Source organism: Panthera tigris, chromosome C1, assembly GCF_018350195.1.
Source record: "Panthera tigris isolate Pti1 chromosome C1, P.tigris_Pti1_mat1.1, whole genome shotgun sequence".
NCBI classification, from domain to species: Eukaryota; Metazoa; Chordata; class Mammalia; order Carnivora; family Felidae; genus Panthera; species Panthera tigris.
In genome coordinates, this window is record NC_056667.1 from 126,871,988 (window position 1) to 126,898,098 (window position 26,111).

At 40.5% G+C, this 26,111-nt stretch overlaps 1 long non-coding RNA gene across 4 annotated transcripts in view; it reads left to right on the plus strand.

Moving 5' to 3' along the window:
- Positions 1 to 26,111, plus strand: part of LOC122240901 — a 324,657-nt gene that overhangs the window by 158,539 nt on the left and 140,007 nt on the right. Inside the window, exon 4 of one of the 4 annotated variants that reach the window (XR_006220679.1) lies at positions 13,012 to 13,144. The exons of 2 other annotated variants lie outside the window; for them this stretch is intronic. This is a non-coding gene — a long non-coding RNA (uncharacterized LOC122240901). Of the gene's footprint in view, positions 1 to 13,011; positions 13,145 to 17,461; positions 17,660 to 26,111 lie in introns of those variants that run through there. One more of the 4 variants, XR_006220682.1, reaches the window with a different exon arrangement.

Genomic DNA, 26,111 nt, shown 5'->3' on the forward strand with positions numbered 1-26,111 from the left:
AGAGTTGTCTAAGTTTTTCTAGCTCTGCTGCTGCAGTACATTCATTCCTTTGGCAAACGTACGCTGTGTTGAGTGTTTACTTAAGTGTGCCTGGTTCTTCCCTAAACACTGCAGTCAGGTTGATTATCATAGAGTTCTAGCTTGTGATCTGAGAGGTCAAATCTTTCCATCCAGTAGAATTTTGTGTCTGAGTGATCTGGTCTCTGTATAAATATTCATCCTCAAAACATATGGCTCATCTCCCTAAAAACACTTTCTGTTGCATTTTGTGATTACAGAAATAGTATATACTGCAGAAAACTTGAAAGTATAAGAACATATAAAAAAAAAAGAAACCAAAAATTATTTATAATTCTATAACCCAGCAATAGATACTGCTAGCATATCACTAAATTTCCTTCCAGACCTTTTTCAGTCTGATACATATATTTTTCTGTAACTGGGATCATTCTATGTTTATCAGATACCTCTTGTGCCCTGCTTCAGATCTCCTTACTGTCACCAGCCATGGCTATGTAGCCTTCAACCAGTTTCCCACAGGTGTAGCTTGACATTGCTTCACCTCAGGAAAATAAGGTGTGCCTCTTGCTATTCTGATAAAATGGTGTCAGTGTCACACATCTCAGAGAATTGCTCAACATGGGCAACCCAAACCTTTGACCAAAGGGACATACCCTTTTGTTCCTTGGACTTTTCAGAAAGAGATGGGCATTTGGCTTCTCCTTGTAGTGGCCAGTGCAATATTTTATCTTTATATTCTCTCTCCCTCCTCCTCTGTTCAATCCTCCTAAGTCTTACTCTTGCTCCCTGGGATCATATTCCTCAATAAACCACCCACATGACAAACTTTGCTGTAGATGTTTCTTTTAGGAGAACATAGGCTAAAGTACTATATAAATAATTTTCAACACAGATTTCATTTATGCCATGAATTTAGGATATATATATATATATATACATATACACACACACATATATACACATACATACATATATACATATTAACTTTTATTTATGTTGGTTATAATTTGAATTTATACATGCATACATGTGTATATATGTGAATATAAATGACATGTATTGGCCTTCATCCCTACTGTGATCTCCCTGTAGCAGAGGGGCTGGAAGCCTAGGATAACATGTCCCAGAATCCTTTGCCAGCTGGGTTCTAATTTAGGTTCTGTCAGTGAGAGAACTCACACAGGATTGGAAAGCAGAGAGAAGCAGAAGGTAGTATTGCTTCTCTAGCATTGATGAGTGAGTGTATGTAGGTGAACGTGAAGCTTTGCAGCATACGGTGAATGTGAAATTTTGAAGAAGCTTATATAGATTCACATGCAGTTGTAAAATAATACAGAGAAATCTTGTGTACATTTTTACCATTTCCTCTACTGGTACTATTTTGCAAGATGGTATATAACAGCACAATAAAGGTGTTGACATTGATACAATCTACCTATATTATTCAGAGTTGCCCAGTTTTACTTCTTTCTTTTTAAATGTTTGAGAGAGAGTGAGCAGGGTCACACAGAGAAAGAGAGGGGACAGAAAATCCCAAGCAGGTTTCATACTGTCAGCACAGAGCCCAATGTAGGGCTCGAACTCACAAACTGTGAAATCATACCCTGAGCCAAAATCAAGAGTTGCTTAACTGACTGAGCCACCCAGGCACCCCTGCTCTGTTTTATTTCTACTAACGTGTGTGTGTATGTGTGTGTGTGTATTCAGTTCTATAGTTTATTAACATTTAGAGCATACAATTCAGTGATTTTTAGTATATTCACAGAGTCATGAAACACTCACTACTATCTAATTCTAGAACATTTTCATCAACCCCCAAAGAAACTCTATACCTGTTAGTATCCACTCCACATTCCTCCCTCCAGCTCCAGGTAACTGTGGGCTTGGCTTTCAGCTTTGTCCAGCAAAGCTAAAGACAGCAGAAAGAGTTACTCAACACTCCCTGCAAGTCAAGAGAGGTGAGAGGGAGGGTAAGGGATCTCCCTGAGTTGCTCTCAAGCTCCTGTATTTATTGAGCATTTAGGGAAACAATGAAGAAAATGTGCAGAAAAACAAGAAGACAGGGTAAAATATTCCATAAAATAGCATGGCCTAAGGAATTTATGAGTATAGGCAGGACCTAACCCCTAGGTGAACATTAACTAGATAAGCGAAGCATGGCTGCTGTTTTCAGCAAGGCCAGAAAGCAGTTTTCTGCTTTGCAGTGCATTCCCTGTAATCTCCTAACCCAGGACATAGCTATTTGATTTCCCCCAGTAACCACTAGTCTACTTTCTCCATGGATTTGTCTATTCTACACATTTCATATCAGTAGAATCATAATATGTGGTCTTTTGTGATTGGTTTATTTCATGTAGCTTAAATAACATTTTTAAGATTCATTCATGTTGTAGCTGGTATCAGCACTTCATTCCTTTTTATTGCAGAATAATATTTCATTGTATGGATATACCACATTATTTTATCCATTCATCAGATGATAGAATTTGGATTGATTACACATATGGACTATTATGATTAATGCTGGTATGAACATTGATGTGCAAGTTTTTGTGTGGACATATGTTTTCATTTGTCTTTGGTATATATCTATGATTGCAATTGTTAAGTCACATAGTAACTCTATGTTTACCATTTCAAAGAACTTCCAAAGTATTTTCCAACTTTATCACATATGTAGGTGCTTGTATCTACCACCATTATCAAGGTATTGAACAGTTCTGTCACAAGAATCCCTCATGAAATCCTTTTATAACCCTATCCACCTCCCTTCTTTGCCACCCGTCTCCCACCAACCCCTGGCAGTCACGAATTTATTCTCCATTTTTGTCACTTCAAAAATATTATACAAAATGGAATTATACACTAAGTAACCTTTTGGGACTGATATTTTTCACTCAGCATAGTTCCCTGACAATTTATTTACGATGTTGTGCATGTTAGTAGTTTATTTCTTTTTATTGATGAGTAGTGTTCTGTGGTCTGCATGCACTACAATTTATTTAAGTATTCACCCATTGAAGGACATCTGGGTTGCTATAAACTTACATGGACAGGTGTTTATGTGAATGTAGGTCTTCATTTCTCTGGTGTAAATGCTCAAGTTTGGTTTCGGGTTGTATGGTGAATGAATGTTTAGTTTTATGAGAAATTGCCAAGTTGATTTCCAAAGTGGCTGTACCATTTTATATTCTCACCGATCATGTACGAGGAATCCAGTTTCTGGGCATCTTCACTAGCATTTTGCATTGCCACTCCATTGTTTATTGTATCTTTATCTAATCTCTGTGTACTGTGCAAAATTTCAAAAATTAGCCTTGTTAAAAAAAGTCGTCTTTTCATTTATAGCAGTGATCTTTATGTTACAGTTAGGGATGTGTTTTTTATTCTGATATTATGGAAGCTATTTCTTTTATTTTCTTCTGGTATTTTTATAGAGAGGCAACATAGCACGGAGTACCTTAGAATGGTTGGAATGCTCTGTGTAGTGAGATTTGCTTTGTTTCAGTCTTGGCTCCACCACTTGCTACAGTGCCCACTTTGGTTGACGTGTTTCTCTAAATTTTTCTTAAATCGTATCTCTTGTCCTTCAACTGTTACTTAGGGGATGGGTTTTTTTTTTTTTCATACTGTTTTCATCCTGGTTGATCTCTTTTGGAGGTTCTCCAATTTGACAATGTCTGTCTCAAGATGATATACCCAGACCTGAGCACTCCACTCTAGATAAATTTTGATGCTGCAGAGAAAATGACTCTTAACCTGGGCTTTTCTACACATTATCAATGTTAACCAAAATTACAATGACTTTTGGAGGCAACTGTGTTAACTCTGTGGTCATTATTAAACTTCTAAAAGCAAAACCTCATCATTTTTCCATGAACTACTATTAAATTGAGCTCTTCTATCCTATATTTCTGCAATTTAATGATTGTTATCTGTTCTTGAAGTAGTTCCCTTGATTAATATATAAGCACCCCATTTATTCATATGAATGCTTTCACCTTAAAATCTATTTTGTCTTATAAAAATATTACTGTATTAGAAATTTTCTGCCTAGATGTTCCCTGCATCTTCTGCCTTTATGCTATTTTCAAATTTTCAATATTATTTTGTTTTGGAATTATCTCTTATGTATATCTGGGTTTTGAAAAGAATCCTATTTAATACTCTGAATCTTAACAGGTGAGCTCATTCACTTATATTTGTTGAAAAAAACTGATAAAATTGGACTCATTTATGCCATGTATTTTGCACTTGTATTTTATCATTCCATACTTCCTCCCTTCCTGTTTTCTGCTTGATTTAAAAAAGTTTTTTGTTTAATTTTTAAATGTTTGTTTGTGAGAGAGAGAGAGAGAGAGAGAGAGAGAGAGAGAGAGAGAGTAGGGGAGGGGCAGAGAGAGAGGGAGACACAGAATCCAAAGTAGGCTCTGGGCTCTGAGCTGTCAGCACAGAGCCGGACATGGGGCCCAAACCCACAGACCACGAGATCATGACCTGAGCCAAAGTCGGGCGCTCAACCAACTGAGCCACCCAGGTGCCCCTCTGCTTAATTTTTAAAGTTCCCATTCTTTTTTTCCTGATTGCAAGTTATAGATTATGATTACATTTCTAGTTTCTAAGTGCTTAAAATTAACAATTTTAACATTCTTCCCAAATTTTAAAAGCCTAAAATTATTTAATATCTTTAACCTGCATTTCTTCTGTTCTTCTTTTTTTAACCCTAGGGCAGGGCTTTATTTTTTTTTAAATTAAAATTAATCTTGTTAGTTTTAATTCATCCCGCTAGGCCATGGAGTGATCTTGAAATCCTCATTCCAGTCCTCCAAGTTCTCTTCTTGTTTTGTGTCATCTTCAGTTTAATATGCATGAGTTTATCCATTAAGCTTAAAAACAAAACTAAATTAAATGAAAAAGAAAAGCAAAAACTAAACAGTCAGCACTGGGGTCAGGACCCTATATTTTCCTTTTAGGAATTCCGTGCCTTGGGGAGTCCAACATAAAACCTACTCTCCTAAGCCATGAGTTGTGTCTGACTATGACCAGTTTTCCCTTCTCTGATTATTACAAAACAATTTTATCACTTTTCTCCCAAAGTTCCTGTCACTTCCACTCTGTCACTCAAGACTGACTGTTGATTAAAATTAATTGAGGAAAAGCTGCTCCTCTCATTGCTTGCTCACCTTCTGAGTGATGAAATTGTCAATGATGCAAGGCAGGAATACATCAGATTCTCAGCTGTTAGTTGAATGAGACCACTGGCCGATGTCTAGGTAAGATTCATGTAGCTGTGATGGGGTGAAGGTGGGGAGAAGTGGATACAAAAAAGACACTGTGCCTTCCAGCATGATGTGGTGGAATCATGACACCTGGGAAGCAGAAAACCTGGGTTCTAGCCTCCGCTCTGCTGCTGACAGCATCGAACATCAGGAATGGAAGATTATGCACATTTACACATGTATAGATAGATGTTAGACATGAATTAGTTACCTTGGAGATTTCCCCCACCTTCTCCTACTCGCTCCTTGGCCTCTTACAACCTTTTTTGACTTCACTCTTCTGTTGAAATTGTTTTATCCTCCTTGACTAAAACCCCAGAACCTGTTTTTAATTCTGTGAACTCTTTTTTGTATTTAGCACTGTGGGCCCTCTACTTCCTTCCTGATTTTCTTCTTTTTGTTTCTCTGTCATTACATTGTCCTGATGTCTTCCTGCCTCTTTCCCTTGCTGCTGTCTCTTGTTCCCTCTCCTTTTACATAAATGCGGGCTTCCACCCAGGCACATCCCCAGCTGCCTGCTGTTCCTGAAATGTCAACATGGCCCACATAGAATTTTCTGCATTATACCTGAAAAGAATCTATCCTTGATTTCTCCATTTTTCTGAATAGTACCATCATTTCCTCTGTGACACTGACTCACCATCCTGAGTCCCAGAGTTGGGTGCTGAGCTGTCTCCAGTATTACTGAATTAAATAAATATGTACCGAGTGTTGCATTGGTAGTGCTGGGTTGTAGGCATTTTGAACTGAGGAGCTTAGGTCTGGAGAGTTGCAATGAGTACACCATACAATCAGACCTGCTGTCAACATGTTCATGTGCTCTGGTAGCTCAGAGACAGGAGGGATGGGAAGATGTCACATATTCATGGAGGACCTGCCAGGTTCCATTTCCTGCACTAGGCTCTTCATATAGACCATCTCAGTTGAAGCTTATGACCCTCTGAGGTAGATATTTCAGCCAAGGAAAGGTGGAGTCAGGGTTATGTGGCTACTTGATAAGTGCTGGGATCAGGATTGAAAATTGTATCTATTACCTTTTCAGGATAGCACATTGCTCCCTGGGTTGTCACAGAGGAAGTGACAAGTGTATTAATTGTGTACAGATTAACTTTCCTCAGTAGTCCATATGTAGAAAAGAATTCCTAGCATAGGAAATAGGATGTAAAAAGGTACAGAGGTATGAAAGAGTGTGCATTAGAGTTCAAGGTAGAAATTAGGGACATTAATGGAAGAGGAGGTTCAGGGAGACAAATGATGCATTAGGTTTCAGGCACGTTCAGTTTGGGGCATTTATAGGCTGTCCACATTGATGGATCAGTGGATACTTGGAAAGATGAGTTTGGAGTTTAAGAAACAGGGAATGAGAAATTTAAATTTATGTTATCAGTGCCAGGTAGAAGGAGTTGGAGCTATGGAGACAGGAAAGTGATCTAGGTAGGATGTGTAGGGCCAAAATATAAAAGATATGAGCCAGGAGCTATGGAGAACATGAAGATTGAGGGGGAATTGTCAGGGAGGTAGAAGAGGAGCAGCAGATGATCAAAACCAGAGAAGAGTTTCAACAAGGTCAAGGTCAACAGAGTTTGCAAAAGGATAATTTGGAATCAGGACTAAAAATGCCAGTTGAATCTGGTAACCAGGATGTCACTGGAGAAATTGGTGTGAATAGTTTAAATTCAGACATAGGAAATGGAATGTAAGTTTCAAGGGGTTGGGACAGGAGCCGGGAATGAAGAGAAAAATTAAAAAAAAATGTGGTGGGCCATTCTTTTAAGATCAGAATGTCTGAATTCTCTGTATGTGGTGTCTTATCCCATCTTCAAGGTCAGCTCAAATGCAGCCTCATGTATTAAATTTCATCCCACACCCCTTTCCCCATCTGTGTTTCCAGATCATTTTTTCTCCGTTGTAACCTGACCACAATCCAGTCTGTTATTTGAGAACAGCGCCTGGAACTAGATTGCAAGTTCCTGGAGATGTGAGACCCTTTTCTGGTGTCACCCATAACATTCAGCTGAACACAGTGCTTCTCACGTCATGCCTTACACACAGTAGGCACTCATGAAATATTTGCTGGACTAAGTGACTTAGAAACTAGCCTCTCAGAAAGCAGTGTAAATTCTTGTAATAATTCTGGTGAAGTTTACCCTGCCCTCTATACTCCCTTCCTTTCATTTTTCTTTTCCTTTTTTTTTCCCCCTGAGGGGAGAGAGTATATGCTGAGTGAATGAAATATAGGTAAATTTTCTGACTGGAATTTCTTCCAGGCTAATGGGGTCTGTGTTCTCAAGTGAGATAGCTCAATCAGCGATTCTTTTAGTACTTTAAATATTTTGTTTACATGAAACCACACAGTTAGCCTAAAGTTTTGTTCAACTTGATGTTTGGTTCAATTTGTTAGAGCTTTTAAACTGATTTACCTAGGACTTTTGACTTTGTTTAGAAATGAACTTTCAGGAGTTCTGATAGTTCTCACTGTTCTGGATAAAACAGGGGCCATGAAATGGAGAAGGAAGGATGCTAACCAAAAAGAGGGGGAGCATTGCCATACACTGTTTGTTCTAAAAAGAGCAATGGACTTAGAGAGTCAGGATACCTGATATCTGGTTCCAGCCCTCTGCTTCCAATTAGCAGTGCTATCCTACTCAACCGCTCCCTGTGTTTTGGTCTCTGCATCTATAAAATAAGGTGGTTAGACAAGGTGTCTCTGAGATCACCTTTCCTATTTTAACATTTCATGAATCTATGAAAACTGTTTCTACAGTGATATTCTATAAAACATTTCTACTCTCATGCTCTCTACTTTCCAGTATCCATTTGGCAATGAGCACAGAATTATTGAAGGAGCGAAGCTCGAAATTGGCTCTTTCCTCCCTCCCCTCCACCTTTAGTCCTGCCTGCTGTTATTATAAAGAACTAAATGCAACTTGCTGGCCCCGGTTTGATTATTGAACTGTAAGCTCTGCAGGGAAAGGGACCATGTCTAATCTTCTGTGTGGATCACCCCAGAACTGTGGTTCCAGATCCTATGCACACTGCTCTTCCTGTTTGCATAATTGATTGTTTGAATGCTTGCCTGTGTTGAATCTGTGTGGTGACCTGTTGGAGGTGAATTGCTCAGCTTGGCAGGTAATTCATGTTGCTTATTTGTTGCTATTGATTTTAATTGTGTACTGTATTTCTATAAATATTCTACATAGACCCAGAATCTTACAAAAGCACGGGAAGGAGATGTTCATGTGTATTTGTGTGTGTGTATGTTTGTGTGTGATACCTGTGTGTGTGTGTGTGTGTGTGTGTGTGTGTGTGTATGATTGAAAATGAAAACCAGCAAAATGGAAGAAAGTCCCTAGCAGTGACTTCTTTGTTATATTTTTGCTAACTATCTAGGTGGCAACTCCTGAGGCTTCTGGCTTCCTGAGTTCTGAGCAGTTCCTCAGTTAGATTCTAGGAGTAAGGTAGGGGTGGGTGGATGGTAAGAGCTTTCTTATCAGACATGACAAGACTGATAGTTATTTGAATGTAAAGACTGGTTAAAAATGGCAATATGAAAAAAATGAAGTATACACAACTCAAACCTTGTTTGTCAATCTAAAACCTGTGAATTCATATCCCTTTCTCAATCTTTGTGTGTTTTTTTTTTAACATTTATTTATTTTTGAGAGACAGAGTGTGAGCAGGGCAGGGGCAGAGGGAGAGGGAGCCACAGAATCTGAAGCAGGCTCCAGGCTCTGAGCTGTCAGCACAGATCTCGACGCGGGGCTCGAACTTAGAACTGTGAGATCATGACCTTAGCTGAAGTTGAACGCTTCACTGATTGAGCCACCCGGGAGCCCCTCTCAGTATTTTGATGTAGGGTTGAGGCTTTAACTCTTGCATACATGTTACCAACCACCCTTTTTCTCTCTTAAGGTGGAGAGGAAACTTAGACTCTTGTAAAGCAGTCTGAGCACAAAATACTTGTAGATATTTATAGTTTTCCAAGTCTTGTAGAATTTCTTCACTCTCACCTAATTAAACAACTTTGGAATCTTCCTACAGTATTCAACCTACTTTTCCTAGAATTCTCTCTCTTTTTCATTCATATTTCATCAGTTTATATAATATTTACTTGTAGTATTTAAGTTAAATAGCATGTAAAACCGTTAATAGGGCCAGGAACAATTTCAGCATGCTTTTGGCAGGCATGGATTATGAACTGGTGGGCACAAAAGCATAAGGACTTCTCTAAGTGGAATACTAGCCACATGCCTGGATTGGACCACAGGCATCAGCCGCTGTATTTTGTAGAGCAGATGGAGGGTGACAGTTCATCTGGTGACTTCATTAGTGGAGATCCCTTGCAAGAGCATGGACTATGCCTTTGAAGTATCTCTTTAGCCAAAAACCAGAAGTATTCTTGATCTTGTTGGAGGTCCTGCTCAAAATGGCCCAAGCTGATTTTGTCTGATACTTACTCTGTGGATTGAGCACACCCGTAGGCTGATTTTCTTTCTTTCATCTGTGTAGCCTGCTCATGGGCAAGTGCAACTGTCTCAGTGCTTATTATGACCACTACGGAGATAGTCTTGGAAAAATCTTTATTGTCACCACTGGTAGTAAATATTTTAGTGCACTTACAAATGGGTGGTATATAAGATGCTGAGAATGCAGAATATAAATTACGGTCCCTATTCTTAAGTATGGAATCTAGTTGGAAAGGAAGGATGTTTGTATGTCTGGACGTACATATATATGGAAAGAGAATAGTATGGAGCAATATATGAAAATCACTGAGTGAGTTGTAGAGACAGTATGGGTTATAGGAATTTGGATGCACTGAATGTTACAGTCTTATTGATGTTTTACACAAGGCTTTAAATCATCCTTTTTAAAAATTGAAGCATAATTGGCGCACACATTATATTGGTTTCAGGTGTACAACATATTGATTTGATAATTCTATACATTACTCAGTGCTCAACACAGTATAGTCACAGTCGCTCACCATATAACATTATTGTACTAATGGAGATCCCTCACAAAAGCATGGCCCAAAACCATGCACACGCGTACACTCTCCCTCAAAATAAATAAATAAATTTTGAAAACTTAAAGAAAAAGATATTGGGACAGGTGGTTGAGATTGTCAGAGGAGACAGGGCTCAAGCCATACTGTGAGGTTCATGGAAGATCCAGCCAAAATGTAACTTAGCCCATGTGCTGACCAAATTGAGCACTCTTGACATTAGATACCTCACCAAGGAAGGGGAACTTAATTGTTTTGGAAGTGGCACACTTCCCACTCTCCCTTTCTCCTGACTCTGTTCTAGGAAAGAAAACTTTTACAATGTGAGCTTTTCCCCTAAGGATGCCTGTGACTGATGAAAAATATGGCTCCTTCTGGACCAAAACTTGTCTGCACTGGGCCCCTGAGGAGTCTGATTTTTAGGAAGAACTTAGCTGTGTGAAGTCTCAGAGTGTCATCTGGAAAGGATGGTAGAGTATGTCATCCTCAGCAGGCTTAGTCCATGATGAGTTGATCTGTGACTTCTGTCCTTCAAAACATGACTCCTCCTCAGAAGCAAAAAATAAATCCTTTCTTTATATATATATATATATATATATATTTTTTTTTTTTTTTTAACGTTTTTATTTATTTTTGAGACAGAGAGAGACAGCATGAACAGGGGAGGGGCAGAGAGAGAGGGAGACACAGAATCGGAAGCAGGCTCCAGGCTCTGAGCCATCAGCCCAGAGCCCGACGTGGGGCTCGAACTCACGGACCGTGAGATTGTGACCTGAGCTGAAGTCGGACGCTTAACCGACTGAGCCACCCAGGTGCCCCGATAAATCCTTTCTTAAGCTTATTTCCTCCTAAGACAGAAGAATGGTTATCTAATTATTATTGTCTTAGCTAGTTCATTTTATTCAACAAAGTATTTGGCCAATTAAAACCTGTTTCTGGCTGGGTTTCACCGATTCATCTACATTTTCTCTTACTCCTTGTATGTTTTAAACCAAATCAGAAGCTCAATATCTAACTCTAAACAGAGTGGCGTTATTTCCAAAGTGAGATAATCATAGTCATATTCGGTGGAGAATGCTTTCACACGAGGTGACACCAGATCTCCTCTTCCTGCACGTCTGCTAGAGGTGAGCACAAAAAGAACATTAAGAAATTCCTCTGTGCTGGAGCAGTCCGGCCTGAGATTAGGTTCTGTTAAGGACTAGTGGGCCTGGAAACTGAACTTTGATTTCTTTTGTCTCGCAGTCCACACTAGCTAAGGAGGCATAAGGAACTGGAAGAGTGGGTGACCTGTGAATGGACCTGCTGGAACCCTCCCCTCCCACAGGTGGAGCACAGCACTGCCTGTTCCAGTGGGTCCTTGAGGGTCACGTCTATATGTGGGAGTCTGTTGTGTTGCTTCCTTTTTTGTGCCATCTGTGAATTTCCCTTTTTGCCACTGAAGGAGCCCTTCATCTGTTGTCTGTCTTCCCTGTAAGAGTACAAAACCATGACTTTCAGAAGTTTTTATTTAAATTCCAGTTAGTTAACACAGTGTAATATTCGTTTCAGCTGTATAATATGGTGATGCCACACTTCCATACAACACCTGGCACTCATCACAAGTACACTTCTTTATCCCCATCACCTGTTTCACCCAACCCCCCCCCCCCCAACCTATCAGTTTGTTCTCTGTTGTTAAGTGTCTGTTTCTTTGCTGCTGCCTTTTTTGTGCCATTCCTTTTTGCCACTAAAGGAGCTCTACATCTGTTTGTTGTCTGTCTTTCCAGTGACAGTACAAAACCATGACTTTTCATAGATGTATCCATAGTATCTTTAACAGAGTTTGCACATCGAAGGCACCCAATAAATATCTGTAGAATGAGTCTGTTCTCTAATTGTGTATATTGGTAAATTCCCACCAACCCACTGTCTACTTACATTGATCACACACTGGACAATAGTCAAGATGCCAGTTGCTGGCGGGGAAGGGGTAATGGTAATGGTAAAGCAGGTGGGGAAATGGTAAAGCTGGTGGGGAGAGGTAATGATAAAGAAGGGCCCTGATACCACAGGACCTGGGACACTGGACAGGTTATCAAAGGAGGGTCACCAAGAATTCTGTTACTAGAACCAAGACTGGGGCTTTGATTCTGTATTTCCCTAGACTAAGGCTTCAAGTCCTGGGGTGGACCCCAGTCTCCATAATAGAGTCTCTGACCTTGAACTAAGAAGAGATTAGCATCACAGGGACAGAAATCGAGATGAAGCAGGAGTGACCTTTATCTCCCTAACTCCTTTAGCTGATGGAATGCCTATGAATTGATCGGAATCAGGTGTCTTTGGTCCTTGTGGGGTGGAGTGATGGTTTCGTTGTTAAACAACTGAATTGTGGGCAAATAATTATTTAAATCTCTTTATTAAGAAAAATTTTAAAAATCACCTCAATATCCTTTCTACTTACCTCTGAAAACTGACTGCTTAGTAGCAGGAAACAAAATACCTTTTTCCACAAGATGCCGCATGATGTCCCAGAGTATTGGCAGAAGAGAGTAGGCAACCTCCAAAGACCTAATTTCAGGCACATAAATGGTCATATTGGCTCATGGCAGGGGGAATCTCCTCATATTTATTCCGTTAGAGTTTATTGGGTGTCCGCTACTCTGTCAGCCTTCGCTGCTCTATTGAAAGACAGTGCCAGCCGCTTCTGTTCTCTCCCCACAGGTCTGTCTGATCGCTGGGCCAGTGCAGTAGATCTCCTGGCTGCTGAGAACCCAACCCCTATCAATTTAGCCTGGATTTATTGAACTGCATTAGTAGGGAATTATGTATCACACGGACATCAAGGCCATATATAGTGAGTCCTGTCCTATATTTCTAAGCTCTTCTCTGTGTTTGCACCTCTCTCTGCCCAGAATTTTTTTTGTGTTCTTCTGAATTTCCAAATCACTGGCTATAAAGTGCCCATTTCTCTTTCCCAGCTGTTCCCTTGTGTTATTTATGATAGGCCCAGGAGAAAATGTCCATTCAAATCAGAAAGAGATTATATCAGAGAAGAGAGAGATTTGGCAATGCTATTTGGAGTTGCAACCTTTGACATTAAAAAAATAAAAAGTACCAAGCAAGGGCTACAGGGGAAGGTGACTATTGAGCATGTGGCAGCTGAGAAGAAAGTCCTCTGGGCTGATGACTAGCTGGGGGCACTACTGAATGTGTGATCTAAGAGCCTTAGGAATTGATTGCTTTTTTTGGTGAAAGAATTGTTTAAGAATAAGCAAGTTAAAAATTGTTATTGTCACCCATTTTTTACCAGGGCTAACATAATCAAGTGAATTATCTTTTAAGAACTATGACAAAGGAGTTGACTCTTGGGGAGACTGAAAGCTTCCTTCTTGATCTTGTCCAATCACTACAAACTCCAGGGGTCCCTGTTCAATGAAACAATTCAAAAGACCTCTGGTATTCTCACTAGCTTTCTGAAAATGTTAGCATAAATTCTGTAGTAACTGGTGGATTTGCTCCACAACACTGATGTTTAGTGTAAATTCTACATTTAAAAGGACCTTGAGACCTGTGCCCAGGACCCTGTGGGATAAACTCCTTGTTTCCAGATGTGCTAATGATGCCGGTAATAATTCAAAAATTGCTCGGACTGACATTCTGCCTTCAAATTTGGGGTCATTGGCTCCCATAGACTTGCCATTTCAGCTTGAGGATCTGTGTAATTCCTTATGGGTCTGAAACTGTGCAGTTCCATGATAGATGGAGGAGTTTCTAAGTTTTGTTATTAATGCATGTTTTCAGACTAAGTGAGCTAAGCACGTGTCCTGTTGCAGGAAAGTGTGATGTTCAGTGTTGTAACCTCTATTCACCTACCCCTCAGCCCTGAGGTTTGGTTCTCTGTCAAACTACCAGGATGTGCCCTGCCACCAACCTAGTTCCTTGAGCTGGCAATCTCTGAGTCCACCTTGCCTTCTCTTTGTCCCTTAGTCCCCACACCAGCTCATCACCAGGGCCTCTTGTTTCTTCTCCCTAAATATCTCTTGAATCTTTTTGCTTCTTCCCGTCAGCCAAGGGCAACAAGATATTTCCCTCTCTCCTGGACAACTGCAAGAGCTTCTTAGTGTCCTTACTGCTAATCTTGCTACCCACCACCCTCCACCCAGTCTCCCTGAAGGAACCTGTGTGATGCTAACAACATGAACCGTTGATGCCAATCCTGAGCCTAAAACATTCTGTGGCTTAACGTTCAAAATCTTCACTGTGACTTTGGAGGTTCTGTGTGATCTGACTCCTCTTTGCTTTTCTAGTCTTGTGCTGTTCAGTATCTCCTTTCTGGGCATGTTGGCTCTCTTTCAGCAACATGTCAAGCTCTTTCCTGCTTTTGGTCCTTGGCTAATGTACTTTTCTCTACTAGGAACACTTTGCCCCCCCCCCCCTTCTTCCCTTGACATAGCCAGCTCCTATTCAACTTAACATTTCAGCCTAGATTTTACTTCCTCCATGGAGTCTTCCTCATCACTCTAGCTACATTGGGATCACTTCCTCTAAGCCTTTACAAAATATTATAAAGTAGCACAAATCTCAACTAATAGCTGATTGCTGTATGCCTGTTGGGTTGTAGGCTGCATGAGGATAGGGATGGCATATGTATTGTTCATAGCGCCTGGAACAGATCAGATGCTCAGTAAATGTTTGTTGCGTGCATGAGGAACTGTAGAAATTGTTGATCACCCCTTCTTTTTTATATTTTTTTAAATGTTTTTATTTATTTTTGAGACAGAGAGAGACAGGGTGTGAGCAGGGGAGTGGCAGAGAGAGAGGGAGACACAGAATCTAAAGCAGGCTCCAGGCTCTGAGCTGTCAGCACAGAGCCTGATGCGGGGCTCGAAGTCACGGACTGTGAGATCGTGACCTGAGCTGAGGTTGGAAGCTCAACTGACTGAGCCACCCAGGCACCCCAGTTGATCACCCCTTCTTAAAGGTATTTTTCATGTAGAATACCTATAGCTATATATAATATATTCTCTACCTATCTATCTATATGTATTTTAACCTGTGTTACCAGCATCTTGGATAAGTTTCATTTTAATTAGTCATCCTGTATCAATCTTTTGTGGCCATTTGTGTTCAGATGGAAATGTAAATATAGTTGTCTTCCATGCTGTATCTTTTTTTAAAATATTTTTCAGGGTCTGTGTCTTTCTTTTCTATTTCCACATAGTTTTCAAACACATGCAAGGATGTTTTTGAGGGATAGGAATGGATTAGAGGCATTCATCTTGTACTGCTTTGGTGCTTAATCTCCTAAAAGCATTTCTTGGTAACATGGTGAAATTTACAACCGTCCTCAGTTATAGTCCCTTTCAGAAATATTGCTGAGTAAAAAAACCCAAGTTAAAGATGAAAAAGTTTGTTGGCCTGCCACACATTCCGGCTATAGAATTGCTCCTAATGACTTGCCTTGGGCTGAAACTCAGCCTCTGTATTTATGAAACTTTGCTGCCATAAAATGAGTAGGCGAGAAATGGTGTTGTGCTCATGAGGTTTGCCTCAGTGGGATGGATGCCATTTCATCACACGAAAGACTGTGGATTTTGGCATCTTCGGAGGAGCACCAGCCCGTCTTTCCGACAGAAAGATACTGGACATTTTCAATGAATTGTTGCTGCTTTGGTTTGATAGAAACATTGCATCATTCTTGCCATGGGCAGCATGAAGGATCCAGTGCAGCTTTAAGCTTTTTTAAAGACAGATGGAGGCTTCAAATGGTTGTGTGAAACCGGCGCTCATCATGTTCCTTGGAAGACTTCAACATTTTCATTTACCGTCAACATCATCAGCATGTCTGATTATCTCAATAAGGAATTTAATTTACCCCTTTGAGTCGAGAATTTTTATTTAGCATACTTATGATTTTAGTATTTAAATTTCAGGAAATATTTTATGTCTACTTATTTGCTTTACCTGGAAGTACCCTTTATATTAGGTTTGCTGAATCAACATTTAACAACCTATCTTAGTTTTCAAAAACATTTCTAATGTTAATTGCATTGGCCATCTGTATATATTTTTTATGTATACAGTGAACTCAAGGTTATTTAGATTGTCCTGTTTGGGGAGTATTTAGGTCCCTTGCCTTTCTTTTTTTCTTTCTTTCTTTTCTTCTTTGTCTCTCTCTGCCTGTCTTTGGAGCTGTTTTTTTCTCTACAGAAGAAGGAACAGGGCCATATCAGCTAATCAACACATGTTTATCATGTGTATATGCCTAGTTCTGTCTCTACTCTGTGGGAGCTCACCATTCACCTAGGGAGGGGGTATCCCTGAAAAAGTTGTGATCCATTTAAGATGGCTTATTAGGAGGTAGTAAGTTAGTGGTTCAGACTACATGAGAGGGATTAGAGGTTGGTGAGACAGAAGACAGAAAGGCAAGGCTGAGGAGAGGCAGCCCCTGGGTTGCAAAGGCTTCAGAGGATTTGGAAGAAGTAGATACAGAGCAGATAGCATCAGAGACCTTCAAGGGACCAGTTTTTAGCCAGGGATTTATGATGGGCAAACAGGGGAAATGACTTTGGGGGCAGAGTGGGCTGGCTTACAGAGGAATTTGATTGTTGGACAGGACCTGACTTCAGAGGGTCATGTAAGAGGATTTTTGGCTTTGTGTGGTAGGTGATGGGAAGGCATTGATGATTTTGACCCAATCCTTGAAATTCAAAAGAATTAGCATGATTCCTTGTAAGGAGCTTTGGCTAAAGCCTTGACAGAGCAAAAACTGAATGCAAGTTTCAAATTAAGTTTGGGGAGATTTGTCAGTTAACTTTAAAAGTTTTAATCCTTTTAGTTTTCAGAGATGAGTAAGAATTAATGTCATTTTTTCCTTCTTTATCTTGTCCGTTTATATATTCATTGATAGGAGATTTGCATTTGAAAAGTTTTATTATGTATTCCAGTAGGAAAATTGCACATTGTTGATAAATGTATCTTTTATAATCCTTGCTGTTATTGGAACACTGCTAATTTTATTAACACTTTCTCAAAGGAAGATGAAAGTGAAATAAATGCCCATGCAGCCCCTTCATTATCTTGTCTGCCCTTGCCTTACTTGTGTTGCCAAAATTCTAATGGAGAAAAAAAGGGGGCTGCCCAGTAATTTTCTTTTCATATGACATTTAAGCACTCCTCTCTTCCATCGCTGTAATGAAAATTGGCAGCTCTTGAGAAAAACAGTAACCACTCAGAGGAGAGCACCTGCTACATGGACCATCAACAGCAGAGGAACCACTTCAGCCCAAATATGATGCCATTTTTCAAATGTGTTAGAGGCAACCCTGTTAGATGCTCAAAGAGTAGTTGTTCTCAGGGAAGGAGATAGGCGGACCATTCCATCCCAAATGTCTAGTTATCTATCATCTTGCTACATGATTAAAAGTTTAAAGGCAATAATGCCCCAAGGTCATGACTCGTTCTCTTTGGACTTTTCAGCAAGAAGTTAGGGCACAAGATATCTTTTTTTTTTTTTCAATATATGAAATTTATTGTCAAATTGGTTTCCATACAACACCCAGTGCTCATCCCAAAAGGTGCCCTCCCCAATACCCATCACCCACCCCCCCTCCCTCCCACCCCCCATCAACCCTCAGTTTGTTCTCCGTTTTTAAGAGTCTCTTATGCTTTGGTTCTCTCCCACTCTAACCTCTTTTTTTTTTTTCCTTCCCCTCCCCCAATGGGTTTCTGTTAAGTTTCTCAGGATCCACATAAGAGTGAAACCATATGGTATCTGTCTTTCTCTGTATGGCTTATTTCACTTAGCATCACACTCTCCAGTTCCATCCATGTTGCTACAAAGGGCCATATTTCATTCTTTCTCATTGCCACGTAGTACACCATTGTGTATATAAACCACAACTTCTTTATCCATTCATCAGTTGATGGACATTTAGGCTCTTTCCATAATTTGGCTATTGTTGAGAGTGCTGCTCTAAACATTGGGGTACAAGGGGCACAAGATATCTTAATAGCATTAACATCAAAGACTGTTAGGTCCTTACCTGTTGTTGTTGTTGTTGTTGTTGTTGTTGTTGTTGTTGTTGTTGTTTCTTCTTCTTCTTCTTCTTCTTCTTCTTCTTCTTCTTCTTCTTCTTCAATGGAATGTTCCATTCAGCAGTAATTAAAGCAAGATCAGATTGATGTACTTTAAATAATGACTAAGGTATGATTTTCTTGTCACAAGAATGGTGTTTTAACAAATAGACCAGTTCATTGTTGAATTTTGAAGGGGCTATCTTAGGTCTGTATTTATTTCAGTGATGGGGCAGTGATCAGAATCTGCTAGCAACTTTCCTTTGAGAATTTGAGACAGTAGATAAGACACATAAAATAATCACACTTGTTTTCCTTAAAACCTCAAATAATATCACCTAGTAGTGTCACCCACAGTTTTAAATCAGCTTTGCTCTGAGTGAATTTTGGGTGTTCTCTAAATAAGCTGCACCATGAAAGCATGAGGATATTTCATCAATTAAGATAATCAAAAAAGTGTGCTTAAGGCTGTGAGGGAAGTTTCAAAAGTGGGTCCCCAAGTGATTTTCATCAGTGGAAACATCATTGGAACAGCATCATTTCTCGAGATGACAAACTTGAATAAGAAAAATGCAACTAAGTATATGCATTCTTTGGCATTTGTTACAGTTAAGTGGTGTAATTAACAGCCTGAGATTTGGACCCAGACAAACTGGGTATGAATTGTAGTTCTGCTACCTTGGAGAAGTCATTAGCTATGAGAGTCTCAGATTCCTCAGGGTAAAAGGGAGATTGAAATCAGTGTTTGTTAGGACTAAGTTAATTGGATGAAGGTAAACTGAATTAAATATATTTATGTATATGTGTATAGCTATATATTCATCCATATATCCATCAATGTGTTTATCTAGCCACCCATTTTACACAGCAAAACCCAAAAAATGATAGTTATTGTTACCAATGTGAAATTGTCATTGGAATGATCCCTCCTATTCTTTATGGTCTAAACTTCTTGGATGCCTCCATTGGTTGTTCCCTCGTTCCTTCTCCTTTCCCCTTATGTCCTCTCTATCCATCTGGAAGTTTTCTTTCTCCCCCATCATCATTTCCCTCCCTTTCTTTCATCTATCACTTTTGTAAATCTCTTCTTATAAATGAAAAAATGGCTTCAGGAGTGGGCCTGCTTCCTCAGCACTTAGAAGGAGTGACGGTGAGCAAGCTCTGTGGAATCCATTTGGATCTCTGCCTTTCATGCAGAGCTGAAAGCTACTCAGTGCCCTTGGTAAACAGGGCCTAGCTCTGAGGCCTCTTCGGCCCACTTTCCACCTTCTCTGAGTGACTTCTGACTTTGAGCTCTGGACTGCTTCTCTGAGCAGAAGGCATACATAGTCTTTCCGTTTCCATCATCAGCCCCCTCTCTTCTCTAGTACTTTCTTTTCCCATCAGTGTGACAACATAACCCCATCGTGATGAAATTAGTCAGTTTTCATTTTTTTAAATATTTGTTTATTTTTGAGAGAGAGAGTGAAAGTGGGGGAGGGTCAGAAAAAGAGTGGAACAGAGGATCTGAAGCCGGCTCTGTGCCAACATCAGGGAGACAGATGTGGGGCTCAAACCCACAAACCCTGAGATCATGACCTGAGCCTAAGTTGGAACCTACTGGGTCACTCAGGTGCCCTCAAATTAGACTGCTTTCTTTCCTGGTTTTGGAGTTAAAACATTAGAACTGTGATTCTAAACCAGGGTGCCAGGATCTCCTAGAGGGGAAAATCAGCATTTTTCTGAGAAAGGGGCAGGCAGGTTGGATATAGTTTGAGAAGCATAATTATTGTCATGATGCAATGTTAAGACAAAGCCAAAAAACACAAAACTGTTATTTTCTTAAGTACAGATAATAAGCTAGGCACATGAACATTGCTTTGTGAGGATATTCTGAAGGCAGACTTTATCTTTGGAATGATAAAAGTTATCAATAAGAAGGTTTAGTGTCTGATTTTTTTTTTTGAGGGTAAACTGCATGAGAGTATTATAGTTACCAAATAGAGCATAAGTTTTTTAAAAAGTACAAAAACACTGTTGAGAAACACTGTTTATTTAAGAAGTTGGCGAGAATAGTCATCATAACCCAAGAAAGACAGCCTGACCTGCAAGCTCCCAGGAGGCTCATTCCTGTGTTTAATGAGAAAGCTGTAAGAGAAACCAGCTGAGACTGACATATTCATTGTATTTGTTTGGGGAATTTTAATTTGATGTTAACTTGCTCATCACAGAAATTCACAGGAGGTCTCAGCCATAACGGGCACTACTCTGTACTTTTATAAGTAGAAATAACAATTCCTGCATGAACTGGAAGTGTGAAGTTGACAGTAACTTCCCTTGGGTTTTACCACTTGCCCCAATGTCATTGGCTACTTCATCCTACTTTAGGAAAAATGAAACACTACTAGTTGTGCTCAGAACCATAAAAATCTCTAGTTTCACTAATGTGGGTCTTCTAGATATTGATACTTCAGATATTCAGCTGTGGCTGTTACGTCTTACTTACCCAATGCCATATAATGAATTGACTGTTACTCCTTAGAGGGCAGACACGTATTTGGTATAAGCATAAACTTCTGAAAACACCAGCTTTTGATGTAGTTATTCTGATTGACCTTGTGAACTCCCCTTTACATGGGATATCATGGGTATGGGGAGCAAACACAGAGAAAGCATCATACAATGGAAACCACATTGGATTTAAACAGACATGGGTTTACTCATATGTGGATCCTGAGAAACTCAACAGAAGACCAGCAGGGAGGGGAAGGGGGGAAAAAGTTACAGAGAGGGAAGGAGGCAAACCTTAAGAGACTCTTAAATACTGAGAACAAACTGAGGGTTGATGGTGGGTGGGAGAGAGGGGAAAGTGGGTGATGGGCATTGAGGAGGGCATGAGCCCTCTTCAGTGTTGGGATGAGCACTGGGTGTTGTATGGAAACCAATTTGACAATATGTATAAAAAATAAAAAGATCAATAAATAACATAAAATGTGAAAAAAAAATAGACATGGGTTTGAGTCTTGGGCCTGACATTTAATAGCTGAGAGGACTTGAGCAATATATCTAGCTTTTTTGAACCCCAGTTTTCTCATCTATTAAATAAGGATGATGTGACTCTCTCTGCAAGGGTTCTGTGAGGTTTGAAGACATGCTTAGAAAGTGCCTAGCAAAATACCTAGTACATAGCACAGTTCAGAATCTCATTTTTATCATGATGCACATTGGCTAAATCCTCTAATGTGGAAATTGAACTTGTCAAATGGTATGTATAATATATTCATTGCTAAATACACACTTACCCTGATCCTAAAGCATTGTCTCATGTGTCCCCAAACCCTGTCCTATTTATGTGCTTTGTTATCACTACTTACTGGTGAAAGTATGTGCATATACTCATACTCTCACAAAAATCAGTTCCGCACATTTAGATAATTACACAAACCCACTCATTTTAGGGATAGGCTGAATCTATTTTTGGCACCTGCTAATCAGACGTGCACATGGGGATGAGAGGTGCAGCAGAGAAGCCAATTCTACTTTCACGGGGCTCATTAATCATTATGCTATGATACCCAAGCAAGAGAAGCTGAGAGCCGCTCATATGAGCAGTCTTGGGTCCCGTACTGGTCCTGCTCCAGCAGGTACACATGCAGCCTGAGTTCCAGCATTTTGGAGCCTCTGACATTGCAGAAAGCCCTACTATTTAGACCATAAAGTGGTTGTTGGCATGGCATGATAGGAAGAGAGGGAGTTGACCTGATGCCAGGCAGAGCTGGGTTCTGAGAGCCCTGAGATTTGTTACTGGCTCCCATACCCTTACCAAACTCTGCTGTGTGTTTTGTACATCTTCTAAATAGTGTGTACACTCATTCAGGGTAGGGCCCATGTCCTCTGCCTCTGTTCTCTCTCTGGCAACTCTTTGCACTGGGAGGAAACTTATTGACTAGGGGACGGGAGAGGGACTCTGGTCCTGTCAGCTGGTTGGTCATTGATTGCCAATGGAGAGGCTGTCAGGTGCTGACTCTTCAGCTGATTAGCTGCCTGAGCTTCTCTTGCTAGGAAACACATGTTCTTTTTCTGGCTGTTGGTCATCAGGAAGGCCCTTTTGAGGTTGGACAAGGGAAGGGAGAAGAGGGAGATGCCAATCAATTACACTTGTCTTTGTTAATGGCCTCGGAGTAAGGTTTGGTGGGGTGACCAATAAATCTATTGTTGAAGATCATGTATGTGAATTGTCTATAGATTCTTTGGCAATGAAAAGCATCTTTACTGTGTTTTTCTGATTATATATATAATGTGTATCCATTTAAAAGATATTTACACAATGCCAGGAAATGTAAGGAGGAAAGTAGAACTCACCTGGAACCTTGACCCTATGAGATTGCTCTCATTAACATTTTGTGATTTATTCTTACATGAAAAATTTTTATGCAGATAGGTACAGAAATATCTGATTTATGTAAATCATGTCATAATGCTGTTTATTAAGTCTGTGTGCATAATTTCGTTCTGTCATTTTTTAAATGGTGTATCTACACTGCTTTTCTCTGTTAACATTGTGGAAATTTGTCCATGTGGACAAGAGTGGATCTAACTCATGGTTTCTCACCTCAGCAGTATTGACATTTGGGGCTGAACAATTCTTTGCTATGGAAGGGATGTTATGTGCATTGGAGGATGCACTACCTACTAGATCACAGAAGTACTGATCCCCCCACTCCCAGGTTGTAACACAAAAAATGTCTCCAGACATTGCCACATGGCCTCTGGGGAACAACAGGTGTCCCTGGTTGAGAGCCACTGATCTAACCAGTTGTTTTCAATAGTTGCATAATATTCCGCAGCCTTGGTATGTCACTGTGCAATCATTCCTTTTCTGGTGGTCATTCAGTTTGTGGTATCTTTTTTGCCTGTCACATTTATGATTTAGATGGGTGCTGTCCTTGGTCCATGGTTGTCATTCAGGAACCTGGAAACTTTGCAGAGATAAAACCTGTGCCTCTGCCTCTGCCAAAACAACACTGTATGTGCCTGGGCTTCATTTACTTTATTCCTGGGTTAGCCCAAAGAGCAACCATAAAGGAGTCAGGCTGTGACTGGCCTGCTTTGGGAAGCCAGGCCTCATCTGTCATGGGCACATGCTCTTCAGCCAGATGATGGCAGCCAGGGGGGAAGGAAGGCCCAGCATTACCAATATTCTCATTTTTAAGAGAAGCTGGAGATACATATTTTTATGTAAAAAAAAAAACCCTCCTAATTTTTAAAAAAGTGCATTTATTTATTTTGAGAGAGAGAGAGTGTAAGTGGGGGAGGAACAGAGAGAGAGGGAGAGAGAGTCCCCAAGCAGGCTCTGCACTGTCAGCATGGAGCCCAGTGTGGGGCTTGAACTCATGAACTGTGAGATCATGACCTGAGCTGAGATGAGGAGTTGGATGCTTAGATGACTGAGCCACCCAGGCACCCCCGATTTTTTTAGGTTGAAATCTAAGTTAAATTTTTAGAAAACACAATACAGGCTAAACGTAACAGGTCTCCTGCCTAAAGCTGGCCACAGTTTCCAATGTGCAACCTCGAGCATAGATATTTATCATTGATTGTGATCTGTGCTTTCCTGGGGTTTCAGTTCCTTGAGTGGCTAATGGTGAGGATCTAGTCCAGCTTTGTGGTAGTGAACATTGCTCTTAGACCTACCTTGTCTTCAGTGACACTTGCCTCTTGCCAGGTACCCATCCTCTTTTGGCGAGAGCTGAGCTCCTGTAATCTATGTTGTCTCCATGTCCAACACCGTCTGAGCCACCCTGGGTGCTTGGGGACTGCTGACTTATGTGTTTTCAGGAGAAATAGAGACAGTGCTGCATCATGCCTCAGAATCTTCCTAGCTTCATAATTTATCCCCGTAGTGGCTGGGGTAACTGTGTGAGAGGGGGTATTTACTGGGACTGGGACATGGTGGCTTTCAGCCATGTGGAAGCTCCACCCCTCTTTAGAATCTGTTGTTCATTTAGGAGCATGTGGCACATTTATTTACCTGGTTCTCTCCCCAGATAAAATGTTAGACTAGGAAGAGACATTGGCGATTTCTGAAAACAATACTTTCATTTCACAACTGGAGAAAGCAAGGGGAAGGAAGTGATTTAGCGGAGGCTCCATAGCAAGTGCCAGGGTGGGGCAGGTCTCTTGCATCCTGTCTCCTTTTCCAGGGTGTCTTTACCACGGCTTCTAATAGCTGACTTTCAAAGAAATGGCTTTCTTCTGTTTCTATTTGTCAGCTGATTTTTCTAGTCCATATTTCTACGATCCATCCCTGGGAGATGACCCTTAGGTTGCATTGTGTTAATTTGAGTTTTTGCAAATCTAATTACCCCCACATCCCCAAGTCTTTCAAGACAACAGCCTTATTCTTCTATTTGAGCATTATTTTAAAGAGGAGGATTTAGCTGGATATATTTTGTGGAAGGTGTATTTTGAGGAAGGTTTTGTGGTGTTCTACAAGCTTAAAGACCAGATTATATCAGATTTTCAGATGCTGCCTTAATAAGCTGGATATTATGCTGGTGATGATTTTGAAGACACAGCAACATGTGATAATTGGCAAGCCTTAGGTGGGATTGAATTGATTGACAGCTTGCCCCTTTGATTGGAAATGTGTTATACCGCAGTTCCTATGAATCTAACTTCCTGGTTTTCTACACCCACAGCTGCCAACAGCTCTTAGCTGCCGGAGAAGGCAAGCAGATCGGGCAGCCTGAGAGGAATGCCATGTGTTAGAATAGGCTTTATCCCGGTGCCCACTCGACTGCCAGGATGCTGTCAGTACAGTTTGAAAAATGTGTGAGGGACCACCCACCAGCCTGACACCTATGTTGGCCAAGGTCAGAACCCTCAGAAATCTGACTGCTTGCTGGCAGTTGTAACAGCAGAAGTAATGGCATGAGAAGAGACACAGCTCCAAGAGAGAAGGTGTGCTCAACCGAGAGTCTAAGGACTTGGATTCCCCTGATCCCTTAGCTTCTCTGAGCCTTAGCAGCTTTATCTGGAGCACAGAGATTAAACAACATTGCCCCTTCTATCCCTTAGAGATGCTATTAAAGCCAGTTGAATGTGTGTGGGTTGAATTGTGTCCCTCCAAAATTCACATGTTAAAGCCCTAACTCCCGGTACTTAGAATGTGACCTTATTTGCAGATTCATTTAGTTAAGATGAGGACATACTAGAGTAGGCATTCTTATAAAAAGGGGAAACTTGGGCACTGACATGCACACAGGGAGACCATGATGTGAAGATTGAGGTTGTGCTGCCACAAGCCTAAGAACTAACAGAAGTTGGGGGAGGAACCTGGAACAGGTCCTTTCTTAGCACCTTGACAGGGAGCATGGCTCTTGCTGACACCTTGATCTTGAACTTCTAGCCATTAGGACTGTGAGACAATAAATTTCTGTTGTTTAGGTCACTCAGTTTGTGGTACTTTCTTATGGCAGGAGTAGAAAACTAATCATACACAGCCCACACACGTGTACACACACACACACACACACACACACACACACACACACACACTGATTTGAAATATTTAACACTCAACAGCAACCACTAGTATATTTGGGGCCAGGACAAACCCAGTCATGGCAGTGTGGGGTTATTAGTTCATAATAGTAGGCTGGGTTGATGGTGGGGCTTAGATGGATGGACTAGACAGTAAGATCCTAAAGACAAAGACTGATTGGTTGTAGTTGGCACTTTATTCTTAGCATTCAGCACAATAT